This window comes from Dermochelys coriacea, chromosome 2, assembly GCF_009764565.3.
Source record: "Dermochelys coriacea isolate rDerCor1 chromosome 2, rDerCor1.pri.v4, whole genome shotgun sequence".
Classification (NCBI taxonomy): Eukaryota; Metazoa; Chordata; order Testudines; family Dermochelyidae; genus Dermochelys; species Dermochelys coriacea.
In genome coordinates this window covers 132,889,959-132,913,276 of record NC_050069.1, presented here as the reverse complement: position 1 = coordinate 132,913,276, position 23,318 = coordinate 132,889,959, and the positions used below count along the sequence as shown (strand labels likewise).

At 39.6% G+C, this 23,318-nt stretch overlaps 1 long non-coding RNA gene across 1 annotated transcript in view; it reads left to right on the top strand.

Moving 5' to 3' along the window:
• LOC122458803 overlaps positions 1-23,115 on the top strand; it is a 59,590-nt gene extending 36,475 nt beyond the window's left edge. The window contains exon 3 of the long non-coding RNA XR_006279080.1: positions 22,668-23,115. This is a non-coding gene — a long non-coding RNA (uncharacterized LOC122458803). The remainder of the gene's footprint in view (positions 1-22,667) is intronic.
• Positions 23,116-23,318: the final 203 nt, after the last annotated feature.

The window sequence follows — 23,318 nt, the reverse complement described above, 5'->3', positions numbered from 1 at the left end:
AAAGTATCAGTCTTACTCTCTATATTGCTTTTTAAAATAAGCAGGGATGAAATCTATTTAAGCATGACCAAACTGGTTCTGGAAAGATGAAAAAAGGGCCAGATTTCTGACTAAATGTTGACAGAAGTCAACAGGAAACTTTTGTTAAGTTTGAGCTATTTAAAAAATTTCTATCAATGCTATTTTAGCAAATAGAAAATGCTTTTGCTTTATTTATTTATTTATTTATTTATTTACTTATTTATTGTTCTAAACATTGCTTTAGGCAATGTCCATTTTTATTAAACTTTTCAGTATTAATCAAAACACTTATTTTTTCCACATGTATAATTTCAACAACAAGAAAAAAAGAATTTCTCGGGAGTTCTAAGAAATGCTTCCTTTCCTTCTCCACATGTTCCAAAATTGGGATTACTGTAATGGGAAGCTGTCATTGGGTCTCAGAAGGGTCTGACAATCTCTTGCTACTGTCTTCAGATCTTATGAGCTATGGAGCTACCTAATCTTGGGTATTTGACAAGAGTCTTGGGCTTTTTGACAGAACCACGAGAGCTTTAAGGACTGTTCCCTAAATTTCAGGTTTTTAGGTTTTGCTCTGGTTGTATCTGTTGGCACGAATGCAAGAGGTACAGATACAGCTGTGAAAGTGAAAGCTGCATTCAGTGTTCCATGGTTCTCAACCGGGGTACATGTACCCTGAGGGGTATGCAGAGGTCTTCCGGGGGTACATCAACTCATCTAGATATTTGCCTAGCTTTACAATAGGCTACGTAAAAATCGCTAGTGAAGTCAGCACAAATTAAAATTCAATAGACTTGTTCATACTGCTCTATATACTATACACTGAAATGTAAATACAATATTTATATTCCAATTGATTTATTTTATAATTATATGGTAAAATGAGAAAGTGAGCAATTTTTCAGAAATAGTGTGTTGTGACACTTTTTTATTTTTATATGTGATTTTGTGAGCAAGTAGTTTTTAAGTGAGATGAAACTATGCAACACAAATCAGGCTCCTGAAAGGGGTACAGTAGTCTGGAAAGGTTGAGCACCGCTGCTTTAGAGCACGTCACAGCAATGTGTGCTTATAGACACCCACCATTATGGGAATATTGCTTTTAGTGCAAGATTACAATAAAAAATGAATCCTAGAAATTTTCAGAGTAGAATAAAGTTGTAGGGAATATTTATATGAGAACAGTAGATAGCTACATCAGAGTGGGAAAAGATTTAGGACATTAATGATAATAAATGCACTTCACAAAACAAAAGGTTCAAGCATAATGATCATACTAATTGGATTATAACACTAAATTACAGAAACAGTGCAGTGTGTTTGGAAATGTTGCCTAAATGGAAGAAGTGTTGATCTTGTTTGTGTTTATAAGAAACCTTTTTAACAATGAGTAATATCTTACTCAATGAGCAATCCCATTGACTTCAATGGAACTGCTTATAGGGTAAGATAATACACAGCATTAGTAAGGGTGGCAAAATCTGCCCCAAAGACATTATGCATAAAACTCTAACTTGATGGCTTTGACAGGTCATGGATGCTTTAGCCTGGGATTTTAAAACAAAGCTAATGGAATTAGATGTTCAACTCCTGTTCAATTTATTTGTGAGAGGAGAATCTAACTCCATCAGGATTCTGAAAATCCCACCCTTCCACAAAAGCAGGATTTTCTATTAAACTTAGCTAGTGCCTGGAGGGAGAAAGAGGATTAATGGTAAAATAAACTAGTATAATAATCAGCATCATAATTAACTATCTTCCCTAAAAGAAAAATAGACCAAATGATAACAAGCAAATGTAGTTTGCTTCAAAAAGACGTATATAAAAAGACGTGATGTATATTCTTTGACGGAAGTGTGTTTAGGAAAGGTTGACCATGGTTTTAGTGGACATGTAGTAATATAATACTAGAAAAAATATTGATATTTAAATATAGGTATTGATACATATAAGATCTTTAAGATCCCTTTAATGCTATTGCCTTACAGACAAAATGGAAAACACATTAAACTCAAACCTGTGTAAATCTTGTGTAAAACATTAAAGTACTGAAATCAACATGCTCTCTGTCTGTCTTTATAACTGAAATAAAATAATATGAATATAAAGGTATATTGTAGACATAAAAAGTAAAAATCTAAATTGGACAAGAATTAACATAATGTTAAAAAGGTATTATGCATTCAAAATGAGATGTCACTGTCGAAAAGTCACAGTGATTCTAAAATATATCAATTAATTCATGTGCAAAGGTACAGCAAAGCAAGGAATCAACACAGAAACAAAAGCAATAAGTGGACAGAATATTGAACTTGGCAAGGAAAAGTAAATAAACTTTTACATCATAAGCTTTTGTCAAGGCTGAATCCCAACTCTGTCACTCTGAATGCAGAAGTTTGCCCCACAAGGATTTTAAAAATTAATACTTGCCACTCCAGGCTTGTATTAAACTCCTGAGGTTACAGCTTTTCTCTGACCATGGCTTGGTAAGATGCCACAACTTAAAGGCAAAATAAACCCCCAGGAAGGAGTACTTGGGAATTCCTTCCTGTGGTGTACCCTCAAGCCCTTTCGCCCCCCATCCGCCCCCTCCGGGGAAGAGCTCGGAAAGAAAACAAAGGAAACTAGTTGTGGCTCTCAGCTAATCAAACAATATGCACAAACCCCTTAGGACACCAAAAGTCCAATCCTGTTCTTTAAAAAAGGTAAATTTTATTAAAACAAAAAGAAAGAAAATACATCTGGAACTTTTGCTAGATTTTTAAAAGAGCAATTCCAAAAATCAAGCACCCAAAATAGCATTCTCGGGGATTCAGCTTAAAGGTTACAAGCAAACAAAAGCATCTGGGATTAGCACAGAGAAGATCCACAAGCTTTGAAAAATAAACAGAAATATACCTGATCATGTCTAGCTAAACATTCTGATGTACTTACATCTTTGGGTTGTTAAAAGTAGTTCTAGATATGATCTGATGATTTTCATATCTGGTTCAAACTTTACACAGCATTCCTGCTGCCCTGTCTCTTCAGCCCAGAGAGCAACAGACAAAAGGGAAGTTTATTTCCCAATTTTAAAAAGTTCTACCTTCCCAATGGCTTTCGATCAGGTGCCCACTTAATTTTCTTTACCCGGGGGACTTTTTAACCCTTTACAGGTAAAGGAAGTAAAGAACAGTTACCAAAGGGATTTTACAGCTAACTGGCTGGCTGGGTGTCCATCAAAGGGAGCTATCCCCCCACCCTTTATTTATCACAGCTTTATATGCAATTTAATTGTTTTAGAATGTGCCGAATAATTATGGCAAAATGTACCTCTAGCAGTGCCCAATATACAAGGTATGTCATTGTGTGATTAAGCATTGTGTTCAAAGCTAGTTCTTGGGGAAGGTGAGTGGGGCAGTTGCCCTGGATTTCCAGGGAATGCTGTGCATCTGGACTTTTTTTCCCCCCCTCCCACCACTGATCATCTGGCTTTGCACTTCAGGTGCTGGGGATCTGGGGAGCACAAAAATGTGTTCCATCCTGACCAGGAAAACATCCGGGATCACTCCAGATTGTGTTGTTCAGATCAATGCTACTGATCCACATTGTCTCATTATATGACCTTGAACAGGAACCAGTTCTGCAGGGATTTAAGACCTGATCCAACTTCAGTGAAAGTCAATGGAAATACTCCCATTTTTTTATATCTATCTATCTATCTATCTATCTATCTATCTATCTATCTATCTATCTATCTATCTATCTATCTATCTATATTTATTTTATTGGATCCATACTGCCAGGCAGTGTTTACTATTGTGAGTGGTCCCTCTCACCTTCCCATTGCCTAGTTTACCTTCTTTTTACAATTCATTATTTTTTACACCGCTATTATGAACCCTCTTAGTCTTCCTTCTAAACTAAGCAGACCTAGGTTGTGATTTTCAAGGGAACCTATGACAGGTAGGCGCTCAGCTACCATTAATAGTATCAGGGTCAGATTCTCCATTGATCTGCATCTTGTTTACATCATTTGTTTACATCAGTGCAAAATGGGTGCAAAACACAAGCAGTGTAATTTAGTACCCTTTGTATCCACTTTGTACTCTTGCCTTTTGTACAGTTTCTCAGTTTATTAAAAATTACCACCTGACAAAAGTTCAAAATGAAACTGTTTTCTTCTTTCTTTAATGCTTTGTCACCCTATTGTCAGTGAACTTATTTTTCTCAATTCCATAGCTAGCAATGTCTTTATTCAGTGTCTTGGGTTAAATGTTCAGTACATTGCATTGAGAAGTACACATACCCATCTCATTAACAATAATTCCCTTCATATATTTGAAACAAAGAAATTGCCGTACACTGGATGAGAACATTTGTCAAGTTAGAATAGCATCCTGTTCTCAGCAAATGCCTGATGCTTTATAGTAATAGGAACTATACATAGCGAACACCTTGTGAGATTTTTATTCAATTGTCTTGATATGCTTGGGAGGAAACATTTTTCATGATACAGATAGATGATCTCTTTGCAAGCTCGAGCATGAGATTTGATTGCCCATATCATTAATCTCACTTGCATAATGTTATGAATATTGATAAAAATATCTAATCTTTCTTTCTTTTTTCATTTTTTCTTTTTTAATCCAGCCATAATGTTGGAGTCAATGAATCCTCTGCAGGAAAGTTAACCAAGTATGTTGAAGTGAAACCAGTTGTAACTTTACAGACACAGAGGTGAAAAGATTGAATCAAAGCTATGGTTATTTGGTCAAATGATAAAATTAAAATAGTACTAATCCTAGCTAAAGGGTTTGAAAATCCACTCAGTAAAATTAGGTTTACATACAAACTAGACGGCTTATTTCTTCACCTCCTGTTCAGTTTCCTACTCACCAATAATAATTGTGTGGATTTTTGAAGCCCATCAGATGGGATTAACACTATTTTAATTTGTCACATATATTATATATTCATTATTGTAGTGAAAATAACCTTCCAAATGTGAATCTGTGCAGCTCTGTGACTGAGTCTGCAGACAGACAGCTCATGTGTCTCTCATATGGTTCATAGATTTCCCAGAGTGAAATTAACTAGTCCCAAGTCAGATACCTTGACTAAACTAAAAGGGAAACTGACAGGGCCTGTACTTTTTTATTTGCTGATGACCAAAGCAGCATCCGAGGCAGGCACTTGGGGTATCCACAAGGAGGAAGGGTCTAAAAATAGGTTCTTGGGGAGAAGAGGTATAGTAGTTGCTAAACTCAGAGGTTCCCATCAGGAGGCTCTGGGTCAGGAGGGCACAAAGAGAGAAGGAGACCTCCTTTTTCCTTCTAGTAAGCCAGAAGCAAATGGAGAACAGCTTGAGATTTCAAACACCTAGTAACCAGGAGCTGACCTGAACTATGAAATCACGAAGAAATTGTGAGAAGCACGACCACTGTTGCTGTTATTTTCCTCTTGTTTCAGGATATTCTATTTTAAAGATGGATGAATACTGAAGAATTTCTCATTAGTGTTCATTTAAATTTCAAAATGAATTTGCTAGGCTGTGCTCACAACCCTTGTGTTCATTGTCTGAGAACATTTGAGTAATCAAATTGTATATGTGTGTGTATATGTATATTCATACAATATAAATTTACAGCCACACACTTGAGTCAATGTATTTGAAATGATACGTTTTATTTTATACTAAGAGCATTTGTTGTAATTTTGGGAAGGATACATAATGAAATAGCTGAAACATCTGCTTTAAATGAAAAAGTCAGCTCAATCTTAACTATGGAAGTGGGGCTGGAGCTTCCAAATTATTCAAGGGTTTGATATTTTGCTTGACCCCACCACTGGCAAAGGTACAAATTACTAGATTTCTTAACTTTCTGGTGGTGAAGACATGCACAACAAGAAACACGTATAAAGTATCTATATTTTGGATTGAAAAACTGAAAAATCTCTTTTGGCAAATATAAAAGTTTAATTCATTCTAGAAAGCTAATTGATATCCTGAGCCAAAAGGAACTGAGATCACAGAATGCCAAACACAGATTTGGACTGTCCCCATGTTTTTTTCCAATTCTCATTAAAACAACAGTTAATTCAGTTCTGAAAAAGACATTGTTTGCCTATTATGTACCACTTACTCAGCTATTGTTCTTTCTGATGCCTGACAATTGGCATCATGCTCTGTGCACAGCAAGGGTTCAAGTGGGGGGTAAAGAGAAGATTTTTTTTTCTTCCCAAATTGCCTGTGCTATTTAGAATTAACACTAGTATATCTAGCTTCTTTAAGGTGACAGATGTTTTTCCATGTTCAAAAAATACAAATGTGATACCATTGTTAGGAATGCATGTTCACTATTTATACAAAAACTTTGGGAAGGAAACTATATTTTTATTTTCATCCACATGAATTAACTTGAGGTTTATTTTTTAATCTAACTCATTTAGCTATGGTAGGCTTTTATACCATGAATGTCATTATGTTACCTAACAAACTCAGAATGAAACCCAGTAAAATCACAAGGCTCTATGTGGTTTCCCATAAAAGTGAGACCAAGCTGCAAATTTCACATTATTTTGGGTAAAGATAGGCTAAAACATGGAAACTTTTGTTTAACCCCTCCACCCCATGCCCCAGACCTTGTGGTATTCAGATAGAATGGGACTAGAGGGTGCATCACGTGTACTTTTGATTTTCAATTCATAAAACTAAAATCAGAGAGCCTTTGCAGAATTGAAATAATCCCTCTTCTCACTCTTCACCCCCTTTTATTTTTGTGCACATTTAATTTTGGAGTGAAATCATAAACTCCCCATATTGACTTAAAAGATTTGTGAAAGCCTGGTTTGAATGTGTGACAAAAGCTAAAACCGGGTGAGAGTCAAAATTTTATATATCTCTAATCATTATGAAAAGAAATATCAGTGCCTGTGGAAAAGTACTGGAGAGTGCCTACATAATTCAGAATGAAATTCACACAGATTTTCAGCAGACATAGCACTCTGCAAAATGGTCTTTGTTTTGATCTCATATGTAAATACTTTATTATTAGTAGTAAGTATTTATTTTTCCAATAGCACACAAATGTCCTGAGTGCAGGGTGCTGTACAAACACAGAAAAGACAAACCTTGCACCCAGATTCTATAATAATCACTACAAAATTACTTTTCACCATATTGTTCATTTGCTAATTCATGTTCTCCAAGATTAATATCCTTTTGATTATACATTAGAATATCTTGCTTACACTGTTTTATGAGAAGTTTAGTTTTTCATGTTTTGAATACTAACCATGTAGAATAACATTCTAGGCCATTTAATTGTGCAGTACAAATACAATGTAATGTAATCTCAATGTTCTTTTTATGCATGAGAAATCAATTTTTCCCCTCTCCTTTTCTGAAACAGAAATGCTACATTTTTTTCATCTCCTGCTGACCCTGATTTTCTTATTTATCTATTTTATAACAATTACTATAACAATGGAAATGATCTGCAGTAATCTTTTATTACTTTTATCACTTTCAAATCAACCATAGCATGGACAAGTTTTTATGAGAAAATTGGGTGAGATGTTTTCCAATAATTCTTCCATGCAAATGGGCAAAAGAAACACTTAAAACCTCTGAATTATTTATTGCTGATGTATGAAAATAAAAGATTCCATTTTTGCAGGACAGTTGTTAGGTGCAGCACAATTTTCCAGTAGCACCAGCAAATGTTCCTTTGTCTTATTTCATATGTTCTCCAGCTTGTCAGTGAGCAAAAATATTCATTAAGTGAGATTTGTGTCTTAGACCAGTTCAGGCTTTAGCAAGCAGAACTTGTTGCATCTTTAAACATGTACAGCTTGCCCAGTCACCTTGTAGCCAGGGGTGTGTGCAGCAATTTAAATTTGACCACTTTTGGAGTGGCATGTTAGAGCAGCGACCAGGGGCTGGGTCAGTGGCCAAGGACTGGGTGAGCCACTGGGGCTGGAGCAGTGGCCAGGGCTGGATCTGGGGCTGGAGAAGCAGTTGGGGCTGGGTGCAGGGCTGGAGCAGAAATACATATTTTTAATGACTGTTGGGGGACGGGGGTGTCCCTGCTTGATCCCCCTTTGTGCACTCCCCTGTTTCTGCCAAAACAGTGAAAGGCTAATAATGGAATGGAATGTAGAGCCAACATTATTTTCTGGTTTCAGAGTAGCAGCCGTGTTAGTCTGTATTCGCAAAAAGAAAAGGAGGACTTGAGGCACCTTCAAGACTAACAAATTTATTTGAGCATAAGCTTTCGTGAGCTACAGCTCACTTCATCGGATGTAGCTCACAAAAGCTTATGCTCAAATAAATTTTTTAGTCTCTAAGGTGCCACAAGTACTCCTTTTCTTATTACTTTCTGGGTAACTTTATGCTACTTACATAATCAAATATCCTATTTATACATTTTGTTTCATCTTATGTAACCTCTGTGTTCCACTTTGGTCATTCTTTATCACTAGGGTTATTTAAAGTTAAGCAATATATTTTATTTCTTAAGGATTCAGTTGAACCCAGCCCCTATATAGTTGCACAATGCAGGGGGAAGGAGAGGGCAAAAGATGTCTTCTCTCCATCCCTTGTCTCATTCCCATGTGCAGGGCAAGGCATCATTGAATTTTTTACTCTCAAGTTACAGAAGGGCTACAGAAGTCCAGAGCAACTACTGGTGTAATGACTGTCATCTCTGTTATTAGCAGGGATTGAACCCAGGACCCTCCAGAATTAAACTACAGATTTCTACGGCTTCAGTCTAAAGGATTTAGGGCCAAGATTTTCTAAATCTGGTGCTTAAATTGAGGCTGCTAAATAAGGGACCTGAGTTTTCAAAAGTGTGGAGCCACCCTATAGCTCTTTCTGACTTGAAAAGGGGATGCTGAGTTTTTCAGGTACAAATTCTGGCTCTTGTATGTAGGTGTTACATTGCTTGTACCTGCAGAGTTCTGAGTGAATGTATGTGATTATGCAATTTTGCTCTCATTTTAAAACTGGGGGACTGATCATTTACACCATAGAGTCAATCGAAGCAACACAGCTCTCATGGATGCTCACACCTAGGTAATTCACATGCAAAATGTTCTCAAAAACTAGCACAATCAGAACAAGAACAAAAATGACCCTTGTATGCCTCAATTTCTTGATGATATAATTGAGTATAATTGCCCAGGAAGCTGTACAATTTCGTAGTTGTAGCACAAAAAATGTGTCTGAAGGTTCTGCAGGGAAAGGGATCACTGCTAAATTTTGCTGCCGTTATCTACAAGGAATCCTTCAAAGCATCTTCCAAAGTCCTTAACCAGTTCATAAAAGTTCTGTAACACTGTGTTTCAGGGTAGGCACTTTTTAAAGGATTTTGCTAGATAGCAAGTAGTGTCATTAATCAATTCATTCAATGAAGAGAAAAATAGATAGAGCTTGTTATTGTCTAAGTAGCAAAGGCTTTATTTCAAAGACAGATATGGAAACAAACGTCTGTTACGTGTTTCTCACAGATAACAGGTTCAACATGTCCAATGATCTGTGGTGTGTCACAGGACAATCAAGTCTAACACCTTTCAGGACTAATAGGTTCTGGGGGGAAAAAATTCTTTTTCTTTAGGAATATCACCAGAACTGAAGAGATGGAGGAAGGGAGGGCATGGAGAGAGAAGCACAAACTCTGCTTCTGCTTAGTCATGTGATATATGAATATCACAGGAGGGAATATCACAAGGAGGGGGGAGGGATAGCTCAGTGGTTTCAGCATTGGCCTGCTAAATCCAGAGTTGAGTCCAATCCTTGAAGGAACCATTTAGGGATCTGGGGCAAAAAAAAGGGGGGGATTGGTCCTGCTTTGAGCAGGGGGTGGACTATATGATCTCCTGAGGTCCCTTCCAACTCTGATATTCTATGAATAGCAGGTCCTGATTTTACATAGCAATAAGTTTATTTTGTGGGTGTTAATTCTTGTGGATGTGATGCCCTGGAGTCTCAGTTTTTGGGCCAGATATTCAGCTGGTATAACTTGTTGTAACTGCATTAATTGGCATAGATCCATGAAATCTACACTGGTTGAACATCTTGGCTTTCTCTGTTTAGCCACTCCTTTCACATAGTGCATGCAGAGGCAATGCCAATGTCTCACCCTTAACTGGAAGGCACATTTCTAAGGGTGAGTAAATAAGCCAATGTCAGTCAGTATTGACAAACCCAAACATCCAAAAAATCATGAGTCAAACCTAAAAAATCAAATTGCTTATAGAACATGATTATAAAAAATCCCCAGGCATATATTTTGGGTTCTTTTTATTTGCCTGCTAATTTTTAAGTCTTTTGGGGTTCATGTTTTCAAACTGTTCTCTACAACCATGAGGGCTAGAAACTTGTTTTTTTTTCTCTCCTATAATTACATGACTCCAAGAGTTGAGGGCTTTAAGAAAATCATCCAACATCTCTAGACTTCTGACAGTTGGCATTACTGCTTCATAACAACATTCCCCAGTCTCTTGACTGAGGGACCCACTCCAGAAATCCTTAATCATTCAAGCACTGACATTGTCATCTGTATCCTGCTGGTGACGGAAGGCTTTCTGGAATGAAGCAGAATACCCCTGTGCTCCGGTTTGTGTGATTTAATTAAGCTTGTTGATGTTATAGCTTAGTTTTTCTAATTCACCTCCAAAATTTTTAATGTTACAGTGTTGCAAACTGTGATATTGTAGTTCTTGTGAACATTTGGTATTTTTCTTAAAGCCCCAGATCCTGGAGCTATGTGAGAATCCTATCTTTCATTTAAAAACAAACAAACAAAGTTTCCAGCTCTTCCATTTGTGGAGGAAAGCTTGAAAATATTAACTTAAAAGGCTCAAAAGTCAGAAGGCAAATAAAAACCCCACCATTTATTATAGATTTAAAATATCATGACTTTTTAAACCAATCTCATGATTTTCTTGTACACCTGACATGATTTTTGAGCACTTACTATTAGCAATACTGATGCTATTGCTGCAAATGAAACAGTATGGACACATGTCTGCTGGTAACTGAACTGAAGTGACCAAACTAATTTTCTATAAGCCACTAAAATGTACCTCTTTTCAGTTATGTGGGAGGGATTTGAACTGTTGGTTTTAAACCCTGATCCTGCAATTCACTCTGCACAGGAATACCACCTGCCTCTGCACAGAGTCTCACTGAAGTTAATGGGGCTCCGTGAAAGCCCCAGGATCCCATTTTGCCAACCCCCAATGTTCATCGCAAATGGTAATAGCACACATGGTGCAATCACAAATGTGATCCCAGTGACAAGATGTTAGTGTTGAAAACTTATAATTAGATTTTATATTAAAATTATGGGCAGCTCATTTGTAAATGAAAGGGATTTTCACCTAAAAAATGAATCATTCATCTTATCATTTGTGTCAGAAGTGTCATACAAGTTGAGCAACCTTTTCAAAAAGGAAGACCCTAAAGTTGGCCTTCTAAATCAATGGCCTGACTTTCAAAACTTCTGAGCACCCAGCAGCTCCCACTGATTTCTAGTGAGAAGGAGTTACAAAGGTGCAGAAGCTAATCAGATACAAAACTGACAAAATCAGCTATTACTTCAGAGTACCATGTACAGCTCTTCCTGCATGGGATTTATTGCCAAGGAGGTGATTTTTCTATGGTGTACACTACACCTGCATTCGTTAAAAGGGAAAAAACACAGTCCCCGCAGTAACTAGAAAGTTATCTTCATTATATCTCCATGTGAGAAAGCTTTGTTCTTTTTTTTTCAGGAAAAAAAAAGGAAAATAAGGAAGGATGATGCTATATGATTCACTACTTTACTGAAGGCCCTTGGAGAAATGTCTGGTGATGGAACAAAAATTTCATCTCTTTCTGTGTTTGTCTACACAGATCATTATCGTTTGTAATGCCAGCAGGCAGGATTTTTTTTTTTTACAAAGATGTGTTTCTATGTACCAGATGGAGGTAGCACCAAACACAATAAGAAGGAAGTTGGTGATTAAGGCCCTGGATTGCGACTCGGGGTTATGGGTTCAGTCCCTGCTCTGCTGCATCCGAATAAGTCACTTAGGCTACATTTGCATGACACATTATTGGCAGTGGCATGTAGTATACATGTATCTGCACATTGTGGTGAAAAGTTTGCTACATGTGTCAGTGAAAGGCTCTGGCAGGGGGGAGACAACTGGGAAAGGCTGAGCCGTTATCAAAAGCCATGTTGACTTTTTCCCAACATATAATGTTCGTCTATGTTTCCGATAATTCTGTTCTTGACTATAGTTTCAACCAGTCTGGCTAGTACTGAAGCTAGGCTTGTTGGTCTATAATTGGCAGGATTGCCACTGGAGTCTTTTTTTTAAAAAATCAGCATCACATTAGCTGTCCTCCAGTCATCTGGTGCAGAGGCTGATTTAAGTGATAGGTTACATACCACAGTAAGTAGTTCTTCAATTTCATACTTGAGTTCCTTCAGAACTCTTGGATGAATACCATCTAGTCTTAGTGTCTTATTATTGTTTACTTATCAATTTGTTCTAAAACCCCTTCTGTTGACACATCAATGTGGGACAGTACTTCACATATGACACCCAAAAAGAATAGCTCTGAAGTGGGTATCTCTCCTACATCCTCTGCAGTGAAGACCAATGCAAAGAATTCATTTTGCTTCTCTGCTATGGACTTGTCTTCCTTGTATGCACCTTTAGCAACTTGAATGTCCAGTGGCCTCTCTGATTTGACAACCTTCCTGCTTCTGATGTACTTTAAAAATGTATTGTTAATTTTTATGTCTTTTGCTAGTTTGCACTTCAAATTATTTTTTGCCTTCCTAATTATACTCTTATGTTTGACGTGCCCGAGTTTATGCTCCTTTCTATTTTCAAAAGTATGATTTTTAAAGGATGCCTTTTTGCCTCTAACCTCCTCCTTTACTCTGCTGTTCAGAAAAGATGGTATTTTTGGCTCTTACTTTTTTTTTTATTTGGGGTCTACATTTTATCTTATAAAAATGAAGAAGTTGAAATCTATACAAAATCTGTCAGTTTTGTCAGAAATTAAACATTGGATCATCCCAAAATGAGATTTTTTTTTAAAAAAAAAATTGTCACAGGGACTTTTGAAATTTCAAGGTTTGATTTCTAAGCAAAATGAAAACTAATTCTGAAATCTCAAAGTGCTCTGCAGAATGAAATTACCATTCTCTGAACAGATCTAGTAATATATATATAATCAGGGTAATAAATAGGTGTTACTGGGTATTGTCATATTCTTGCATTTTGTTTGAAATTCTTTATATTCGGGTGCTAATAATTACTAGGTCCTCCTTCAATATGTTCATGGCCCATGGGAAAATGTTGTGAATATGGGAATACTAAGACAGTATTTCTGAATTTGAAAGTATTTTTAGCTACCTGGTATAATTGAAAAACTGGTGCAAATGTTCATTTTTATATTTTTCAGCTAATAGTGAATGGTGAAACCCAAAGCTGTTTTAGTGCATCGTGTCATTTGTTAAAATGCCATGTTAAAACAGCAGCAGCAGTGGGGACACAAATGCTTTTCTGAATCAGGACCTCTAATGCTGAAGGATGTGTTTTAAATGGGACTTAAGCAAATGCATAAGTTCTTTCTTGAATGTGAGCCAGAGTTAGGGTGACCAGATGTCCCGATTGTTTAGGGACGGTCCTGATTTTGAGTGCTTTTTCTTATATAGGCACCTATTTCCCCCCCCCCACACACCTCTGTCCTGATTTTTTACACTTGCTATCTGGTCACCCTAGCCAGAGTGAGGTAAGAATTTTAAAGAGTGCTTTGAAAATTGGCATCAAACAACTAGGACCCTGTTTCTGTGTTCCTGGCTGTAACTTCAAAAACGTACTAAAATGACACAGTTAGAATGCAATGCAAGTATCTTATGGCAAGGTGCAGGTGATAGAGTGCTACATGCATAGATATAAACTCTGTGAAACCAGTTGTCAGCTGCACACATTTGTAACCTAACTTTCAACCATCCTAAGCACCATCCTATATGTAAGAACACAAGAATTGTTATACTAGATCAGATCTGTGGTCTATATAGTCCAGTGTCTTGTCTGGCAGTCTCCAGCACCAGCTTCTTCCATGAAAGATGCAAGCAACACTACAGTAGGCAGATGCAAGATAATCTGCCTCATGAAAGTCTAGTTCCAATCCCTAGTAGTTAGAGATTGTTTTAAACCCCAAAACATGAGGTTTTGTCTCTCTTCTAAGAAACTTTTTTGTTGAAATTAACTGTTACAATGCTACGTAGTCTTGAGAGACAAAGTGGGTGAAGAAATATATTTTGTTGTACCAATTTCAGTTGGTGAGAGAGACAAGCTTTCAATCTTACACAGAGCTGGAGACCTGAAACCTGAAGAAAGGCTCTGAGAAAGCTTGAAAATTTCTCTCTCTCACCAACAGAAGTTGGTCCAATAAAAGATATTACTCACCCATTTTGTTTCTCTGTTATAACTCTGATATTCTTATCCATATGAATGTCCACTCCCTTTTTGAGTCTTGCCAAATTCTTAGCCTCGGTGACACCTTGTGGCAATGGATTCACAGTCTAACTATGTCATAAAGTAGTTCCATTTATCTGTGAAAGGTGAAAAGTTCAAAACTTTCATTGAAGATCCCCTTTATCTTATGTTATGAGGCAAGAACAGAAGTAACCAGTCTATCATCTCAATACCATTTGTTATTTTATATATTTGTATAGGTGGAAAGAGTCTTTGAAAATTTGGCCATGAAAGTCTCTGTGTTTCTGAATTTTACCCAGGAGCAGAACTGGAAGTGCCACAAAAAATCTGTTCTCGTGCTAATTCTGCTCACCACATAAGTTTCAAATACCTCATGAGAGGGCCTCTTCTCTTGAGATTTCCAGTTCAGTATAGCTAATTTATAAGATTCACAGTACAGGGAATCATCCAAAGTTTTAGGGGTTCACCATTCACTCATATTAAAGCATGAAGAGCAATCCCAGCCTGAACTAGAAACCTATGGAGAAGTTGGGATCCAAACAATTCCTGTGAGTTAATGGTGTGTATTTTAATTAAGTTTCGCTGATACCATGCCCCTGAAGTTGAAAAGACCAAAAATCATGCAAAAAGTTCAACAGTCTTTGAGTAGCAATTCTTGTAGGTGATGATTCAATCCTATTCCAGTTATAAAAAGTTAACATTCTGTAAGGATCCTTTAATTTTGTCTCAGAGTAGCAGCCGTGTTAGTCTGTATTCGCAAAAAGAAAAGGAGTACTTGTGGCACCTCAGAGACTAACAAATTTATTAGAGCATAAGCTTTCGTGAGCTACAGCTCACTTCATCGGATGCATTTGGTGGAAAAAACAGAGGAGAGATTTATATACACACACACAGAGAACATGAAACAATGGGTTTATCATACACACTGTAAGGAGAGTGATCACTTAAGATAAGCCATCACCCACAGCAGGGGGGGGAAAGGAGGAAAACCTTCCATGGTGACAAGCAGGTAGGCTAATTCCAGCAGTTAACAAGAATATCAGAGGTTTCAGAGTAGCAGCCGTGTTAGTCTGTATTCGCAAAAAGAAAAGGAGTACTTGTGGCACCTTAGAGACTAACAAATTTATTAGAGCATAAGCTTTCGTGAGCTACAGCTCACTTCATCGGATGCATTTGGTGGAAAAAACAGAGGAGAGATTTATATACACACACACAGAGAACATGAAACAATGGGTTTATCATACACACTGTAAGGAGAGTGATCACTTAAGATAAGCCATCACCAACAGCAGGGGGGGGAAGGAGGAAAACCTTTCATGGTGACAAGCAGGTAGGCTAATTCCAGCAGTTAACAAGAATATCAGAGGAACAGTGGGGGGTGGGGTGGGAGGGAGAAATACCATGGGGAAATAGTTTTACTTTGTGTAATGACTCATCCATTCCCAGTCTCTATTCAAGCCTAAGTTAATTGTATCCAGTTTGCAAATTAATTCCAATTCAGCAGTCTCTCGTTGGAGTCTGTTTTTGAAGCTTTTTTGTTGAAGTATAGCCACTCTTAGGTCTGTGATCGAGTGACCAGAGAGATTGAAGTGTTCTCCAACTGGTTTTTGAATGTTATAATTCTTGACGTCTGATTTGTGTCCATTCATTCTTTTACGTAGAGACTGTCCAGTTTGGCCAATGTACATGGCAGAGGGGCATTGCTGGCACATGATGGCATATATCACATTGGTAGATGCGCAGGTGAACGAGCCTCTGATAGTGTGGCTGATGTGATTAGGCCCTATGATGGTATCCCCTGAATAGATATGTGGACAGAGTTGGCAACGGGCTTTGTTGCAAGGATAGGTTCCTGGGTTAGTGGTTCTGTTGTGTGGTGTGTGGTTGCTGGTGAGTATTTGCTTCAGATTGGGGGGCTGTCTGTAAGCAAGGACTGGTCTGTCTCCCAAGATCTGAGAGAGCGATGGCTCGTCCTTCAGGATAGGTTGTAGATCCTTGATGATGCGTTGGAGGGGTTTTAGTTGGGGGCTGAAGGTGATGGCTACTGGCGTTCTGTTGTTTTCTTTGTTGGGCCTGTCCTGTAGTAGGTGACTTCTGGGTACTCTTCTGGCTCTGTCAATCTGTTTCTTCACTTCAGCAGGTGGGTACTGTAGTTGTAGGAATGCATGATAGAGATCTTGTAGGTGTTTGTCTCTGTCTGAGGGGTTGGAGCAAATGCGATAAACCCATTGTTTCATGTTCTCTGTGTGTGTGTATATAAATCTCTCCTCTGTTTTTTCCACCAAATGCATCCGATGAAGTGAGCTGTAGCTCACGAAAGCTTATGCTCTAATAAATTTGTTAGTCTCTAAGGTGCCACAAGTACTCCTTTTCTTTTTAATTTTGTCTTGATTTTTTGTTATGGAAAACAGAGGGCCAAATTTTGCTTTCATTGACTGATGTAAACCCAGAGTAATTTAACCGATTTCCTGGGAATTGCTCTGGATTTTACACCACCGCAAGTTAGAGATAATTTGACCTTAAACACTTAAAAATAAGATTTTATATAAAACTTCAACATTTCCTGTTTTCTAGCTCTGCAATGATCTCATTTATTTTACTTTGCTTTTCTTAGATTCTTAGCCAAATTCAGAGTTGTCCCAAAGCAAACTTGTAGCTCATCCTGCTAGTAAAAGGGAAAGATATTCACATTATTGCTGACATCTTATTTATTTTATTTATAAGAACTTGTTTCTAATGACCAATGGCTAAACCCATTGGAAGCTTGAATTAGTGTTCAGTTAATATCTTGTCGATGAAGACTTTTCTCTGTTAAACATTTATTTTACTCTACAAATGAGAAATGATTGAAAACCCGAGTTTTCTGCCAATCTTGATACAGCAATATCCTCTGGGCAAGATTAACTTTTTTGTTCATGTGTTTCTGCATAACTGGAGAAGTAATTTTAATAGGGACTTCAGCTGGCATAAACTAGTATACAGGTCTCCTGCTGCCTGGGAGGTCCCCATGGCCCTCCATTGATGTGTCCACAGGTGACCTGAGTAGGTGAGGTAGGGGCATGGCCAGGGCACCTATGGTTATTCAGCACATCCTTACTGCATCATCCACCAATAGGTCATTTGTACAGCCCATCACAGAAAATAAATCTGCCTTCCCTTTGCATGTCTGTCTAGGAACTTGGTATATCTTTACATTAGAGCTGGTAGTGTAATTTCCAGCTTGTGCAGACATAGCTGCACTAGCTCTGATCAAGGTAGCGTGCGAAAAATAGCAGTATAGCTGTGGCTGCATGGGTGATTGGAGGAGCTGGCCTCCCCAAGTACATACCCAGGGTTACAGTTCGGATTGTATTCAGGGTGACTAGCAACTCATGCAGAGACACTGCTATTTTGAGTGTGCTAATGTGAGTAATTCTACCCATGCTGGAAACTACCCCTCGAACTTCAGTATAGACACACACTTTGGTCTTGTCTACACTTGCAAGTTAGAGCACATAAAATCAGCCCCGGGTGCCCTAACTCCTGAGGTGTCCCAACTGACAAAGCACATAAAGTGTTCAGACTCCGTGACTGGAGCACTCCTGGTAATTCATCTCCACGAGAAGCATAAAGCTTGCTGCTCCCCAGGTGGAGCGCTCCAATGCCAGTGTGGATGCCTTGTATATTAATGCGCTCTGATTGGCCTCCCCAGAAGTGTCCCACAATGCCTGTTTTAGTCACTCTGGTCATCACTTTGAACTCTACTGCCCTACCCTCAAGTGACTAACCATCAGACCCACTCTTTAAATTTTCTGTGAATTTTGAAATTCCCCTTCCTGTTTGCTCAGCAAGTTGTGGAGTGCTCTCAGCGCATCTTTCCAGGTGACTATGCCTCCATGAGCTAGGCAATCCCCAGTATGGCACAATGGCGAGGTGCTGGACCTCATCAGTGTTTGAGGGGAGGAAGTTGTCCAGTCCCAGCTGCGCTCCAGCCATAGGAATTAAGATACCTATGGGCAGATATCAAGGGCCATAATGGAAAGGGGACATGACCGGGATGCACTGCAGGGCAGGGTTAAAGTGAAAAAGCTGTGAAATGTCTTCCACAATGCATAGGAGGCAAACTGCTGCTCCGGTGCTACCCCCACAACCTGTCATTTCTACAAAGAGCTGGTTACGATACTAGGGGTTGACCCCACCTCCATTCCAAAGGCCCCCATGGGCACTTCAGAAGCTGTAAAGCACAGAGTTCAACAAGGCAGCAGGAGGAAAGCGGGACAGAGAGTGTTGAGGAGGAGGGGGGCCCAGAGCCAGAGGACGGCCTGGCATCCGAAGATGCATTCATCTAGAAGCTATTTTCAAGCCAGGAGGAAGGTAGCCAGTCACAGCAGATCGTGTTTGGAGAAGAACAAACAGCAGAGGAGGTGCCTGGTAAGTGGCTTTTATTTTGGGAAGGTAGTTGTTTGGTGCGGGCTCTTGGGGAGAGGAGGGTTAGGGCTGCATGCATGCCTAGATGCGGAATAGGGTGTTGATGTGCTCTCTCACATCGTGGTAATTGACTTTTAGTGATCTCTTCAAAGGTCTCATACAGAAGCTGGGCAATCCATTTGGGCAGGTTCATTGGCAGAGCTACTATGGTTCTTGTCCCAGTAAGGCTAACATGTCCACGCCACTGTGCTGTGAGGGTGGGGGGAACATTGCTCCACACAGGCAAGCAGCATAAGGGCCAGGGCGGAAGCTGCATTGCAGTAGAAGACCCTTCCTTCCTTCCCAGGTCATCCTCAGCAGTGAGATATCTTCCAAGACGAACTCATCCTATGGAAAATGTGGGGACAGTATTCAATATAGAGGACCCCTGCAGCTGTTGACTCTCCCCAAAGCACAGAACCAACCTGAGAGGACAATATAGCCCTGAAACAATCAGTCCCCCTTGCCCCTGTGCTTACTCACCATTCTGGGGCACTTCTGGATTATGTGCACTCGATTTGGGACCGGCACTTTCTGCTATTGTACTTGTCTTTAAGTACAGCCAAATAATTGCTCTGTCCAGTGTGAACAATGCTGCCTCCATTAAGTGTTGCATTTTGGATTTACAGATGCAACCTTGAGATCCCAGCCATCCTTGTTATCAATGGATGAAAGACTACAAAGCACCAGGAAGCATACGCGAAGAACCAAAGAGGACCTGCTGCATGAAGTAATGCAGCAGTCCCTTACTGAAAATCAAAAAGTATAGGAGTGGTGGAGACTGAAAGGAGGCTCCCCCAGCAGAATGTGGATGGCTGGCATCAAAGCACGGAGTGGCTGCTAAACATTATGGAGCACCAAGCGGACTTGATACTAGCACTCACAGCACTGCAGATGGAGAAGATCCATGCCTGCCCCCACGCCCACAGCCCTTGTCCCAAAACTCTTTCCCTTGTGCCCCCATGTCACCACCAACACACTTCCCCAACATCCAGTTTCTTTCCGCCACCAGCTGCCTCCAACCCCTGTAGTTTCACCACCCAGCCCTACAAACTACGACCCTTACCCACTGCACTCAACCCCCATCACCATGCATTTTAGCTAGCCTGAAGTGCAGCACTCATTGCATGGCATTCCAGACAGGAAGGCTGAATATGACAACAGGACATATGCAAATCTGTGATTGTCCCGTTCCCCACCCCACCCCCTTCCCTCCTCCCATATAGCACAGATATGTCATACTCTTTCTGTTTCCCCAGCAGTTAAGTTTCTTTCAATAAATGAAATTTTTGGCTTTGAAAACACTTTATTGCATTAAGTTAAAGATACCGTAGCCCAGGAAAGCAACAGGCATTGCAAGTCAGTGCATAGTACATAGCAAACACAGATGCCTACTAGCATTGGAGCCACTGCACTTCACTCCTGTGCAGGGCACCAAACATTACTGGTGGCTTTCAGCATCGAATTGCTCCCTCAAGGCATCCTTAATTCTTACACCCCTCTGCTGGGCCCGTCTAATAGCCCTGGTCTCTGGCTGTTCAAATTCAGCCTCAAGGTGTTGAACCTCTGTGGTCCATGCCTGAGTGAAGCTTTCACCCTTCCCTTCACAAATGTTATGGAGGGTACAACACACGGCTATAAATGTGGGGATGTTGTCATTGGCCAGGTCCAGCTTCCCATACAGACAGCACCAGTGGCCATTTAAATGGCCAAAAGCACACTCAACAGTCATTCTGCACTGACTCAGCCTTTTGTTGAACCACTCCTTGCTGCTGTCAAGGCTCCCTGTGTAGGATTTCATGAGCCATGGCATTAAAGGGTAAGCAGGGTCTCCAAGGATCACAGTGGACATTTCAACTTCCCCATCAGTGATCTTCTGGTCTGGGAAGAAAGTCCTGGCTTGCAGCTTCCTAAACAGGCCTGTGCTCTGAAAGATGTGTGTGTCATGCACCTTTCCAGACCAGCTTGCGTTAATGTCTATGAAATGCCCACTGTGATCCAAAAGCGCTATGAGAATCATAGATCAATATTCCTTCTGATATATGTACTCGGAGGTTAGGTGGGCTGGTGCCAGAATTGGAATATGTGTCCCATCTATCGCGCTCCATAGTTAGGGAAACCCATTTGTGCAAAACCAGCCACAATGTTATTCACGTTGCCCAGAGTCACGGTTCTTCTGAGCAGGATGCGATTAATGGCCCTGCAAACTTGCATCAACACTATTCCAGTGGTCGATTTTCCCACTCCAAACTTGTTAGTGACTGATCAGTTGCTGTTTGGAGTTGCCAGCTTCCAGATTGCAATAGCCACCCACTTCTTCACCATCAGGGCAGCTCTCAGTCTCGTATCTTTGCACTGCAGGGTGGGGGTGAGCTCAGACACAGTCCCATGAAAGTGGCTTTCCTCATCCGAAAGTTCTGCAGCCACTGCTCATCATCCCAGACTTGCATGACAATATGATCCCACCACTCAGTGCTTGTTTCCCAAGCCCAAAAGCGGTGTTCCACTGTGGTGAGCATGTCCGTGTGTCGTATGCATTATGTGAGTCAATATCATTGTGGGACTCCTCACTGTCAGTTTGTAGGTTAAGGAGTAGCTCGATTGCAATTTATGACATGCTGGTGAGACCCATCAGAATATTCCTCACAAGTTCAGGATCCATTCCCACAGACTGAAAGGGAAGACAGAGCACGTAGTATAAAAAATGTTGAAAGATGGCGCCAAATGTGGACGAAAGCACAGGAATTGCTGGGATACGAAGCAATGCATCACAGGGCATTGGGACAGGACTCAGAATGCCCAGCCCCCCTGCCCCCTTCCCACAAGCCACAGCACCAGAATGGATAGAGGTGATCTGTGGGATAGCTGCCCATAATGCACCGATCCCAATGCTGCTGCAAGTGCTGCAATGTGGTCACGCCACTGTGCTTGTAGCTGACAGTGTGAACACATGGCAACGCTTTCCCTGAGGTCTCTGAGGGCTGGTTTAACTCAAAGCTTTCTATGTCTGCATGTGTAGCCATGCCCTTAGACTCAGCTACTTGTGCCTGATGGAGTGAAGCTGTCCTTGTTTTTATAAAATGATAAGGTATTTTCAAGAGAGGTTTGCTACCTGATGTCTGTCAATTTGGGAGTTTAATATATATTGCTGCCATTGATTCCATGTGTGTCTCAAACTGGTAGAGTAAGCAGCTCTGCCATTCATGCCTGATTAAATGAAATCAATAATCCTGTCTTTGTTTGTCATAAGCAATGTACTCATGCCAAGCTTTCTGCTACACTAATTAGTCTGAACTTCTTTCTTCATTTTGTTATACTGTAGCAATTTTATACTACCAGAATCTGGATTTTTCTGGTCTTATACAATGTAGCTGCAGGCTTCTATTCTTCCCTCAAGAAAGTTTGATTAAATAATTGTTATGACCAGATAACCAGTGGGAGATCATGTTTTATTATGTGATACATTGACTGTATCATTAAAAGAAACAGATTGTTTTAGATATATTCACATGTGATGATATTCATGTGATAAATTGCAGAGGTGTTATGTTATTGGTGTGTGTACAAGTTTTGTTTAACTGAGCGCAAAGGCAGTTATATTTCAGGGAAATGTTAGTTGTGGAATAGTTCCATTTTAGAAGTTGTTAACTATACATTAGACAAGTTGATTCACAATCTGCATCTCTGACAGAACCATTTTTTTTTAGTGGCAGAACTGTTATCTGCAGGATATATACACACACTATGTGTAAACCTTGCAGAAAAACTTGGGACCCACCATTAGCAGACACCATCAACCCTTCCCTATGAGAAAGCACCTTGCCAGAAATTTATAGATGGGCAATTTATGGTCCTTGGACAAGAAATCATCTCTTGATGAATCTTACTAATATCACCTTCTCCCATTTTGGGGGAAAGATTATTGAGAGGGTTATGGCAAAGTAGTTCTGACAATATCTGGATCCCAAAGATTTTCTAGGTCTTTTAATCTGTTTTTTGTCCTGGGTGTAATACAGATATTGGCCTAATTAGGCAGTCATCTTTCCCCATAAGCAGCTGTACCCTTTGCTAATCCCCCCTTTTGGTTTCCTTTATATTATTACTTTAATGCACACTCACATTTACAATACTTATTTTAATACTCTCAAGGATTGAGTTAAGTGAAACATTTCAGTTGCACAGAATTATTTTTTTCTGGCACTGCCAAACTGCTTCAATATCCTGATACTTGTAAAGCTCAGAGATAAAAAGTGATCAAATTCTCCTAATAAGAAAAACAAACAAAAATCAATTCAGGTCTGTATATGAAATACCTTGTCACTGTTAATCAGAATCAATCTATCAAACCACATATTTTG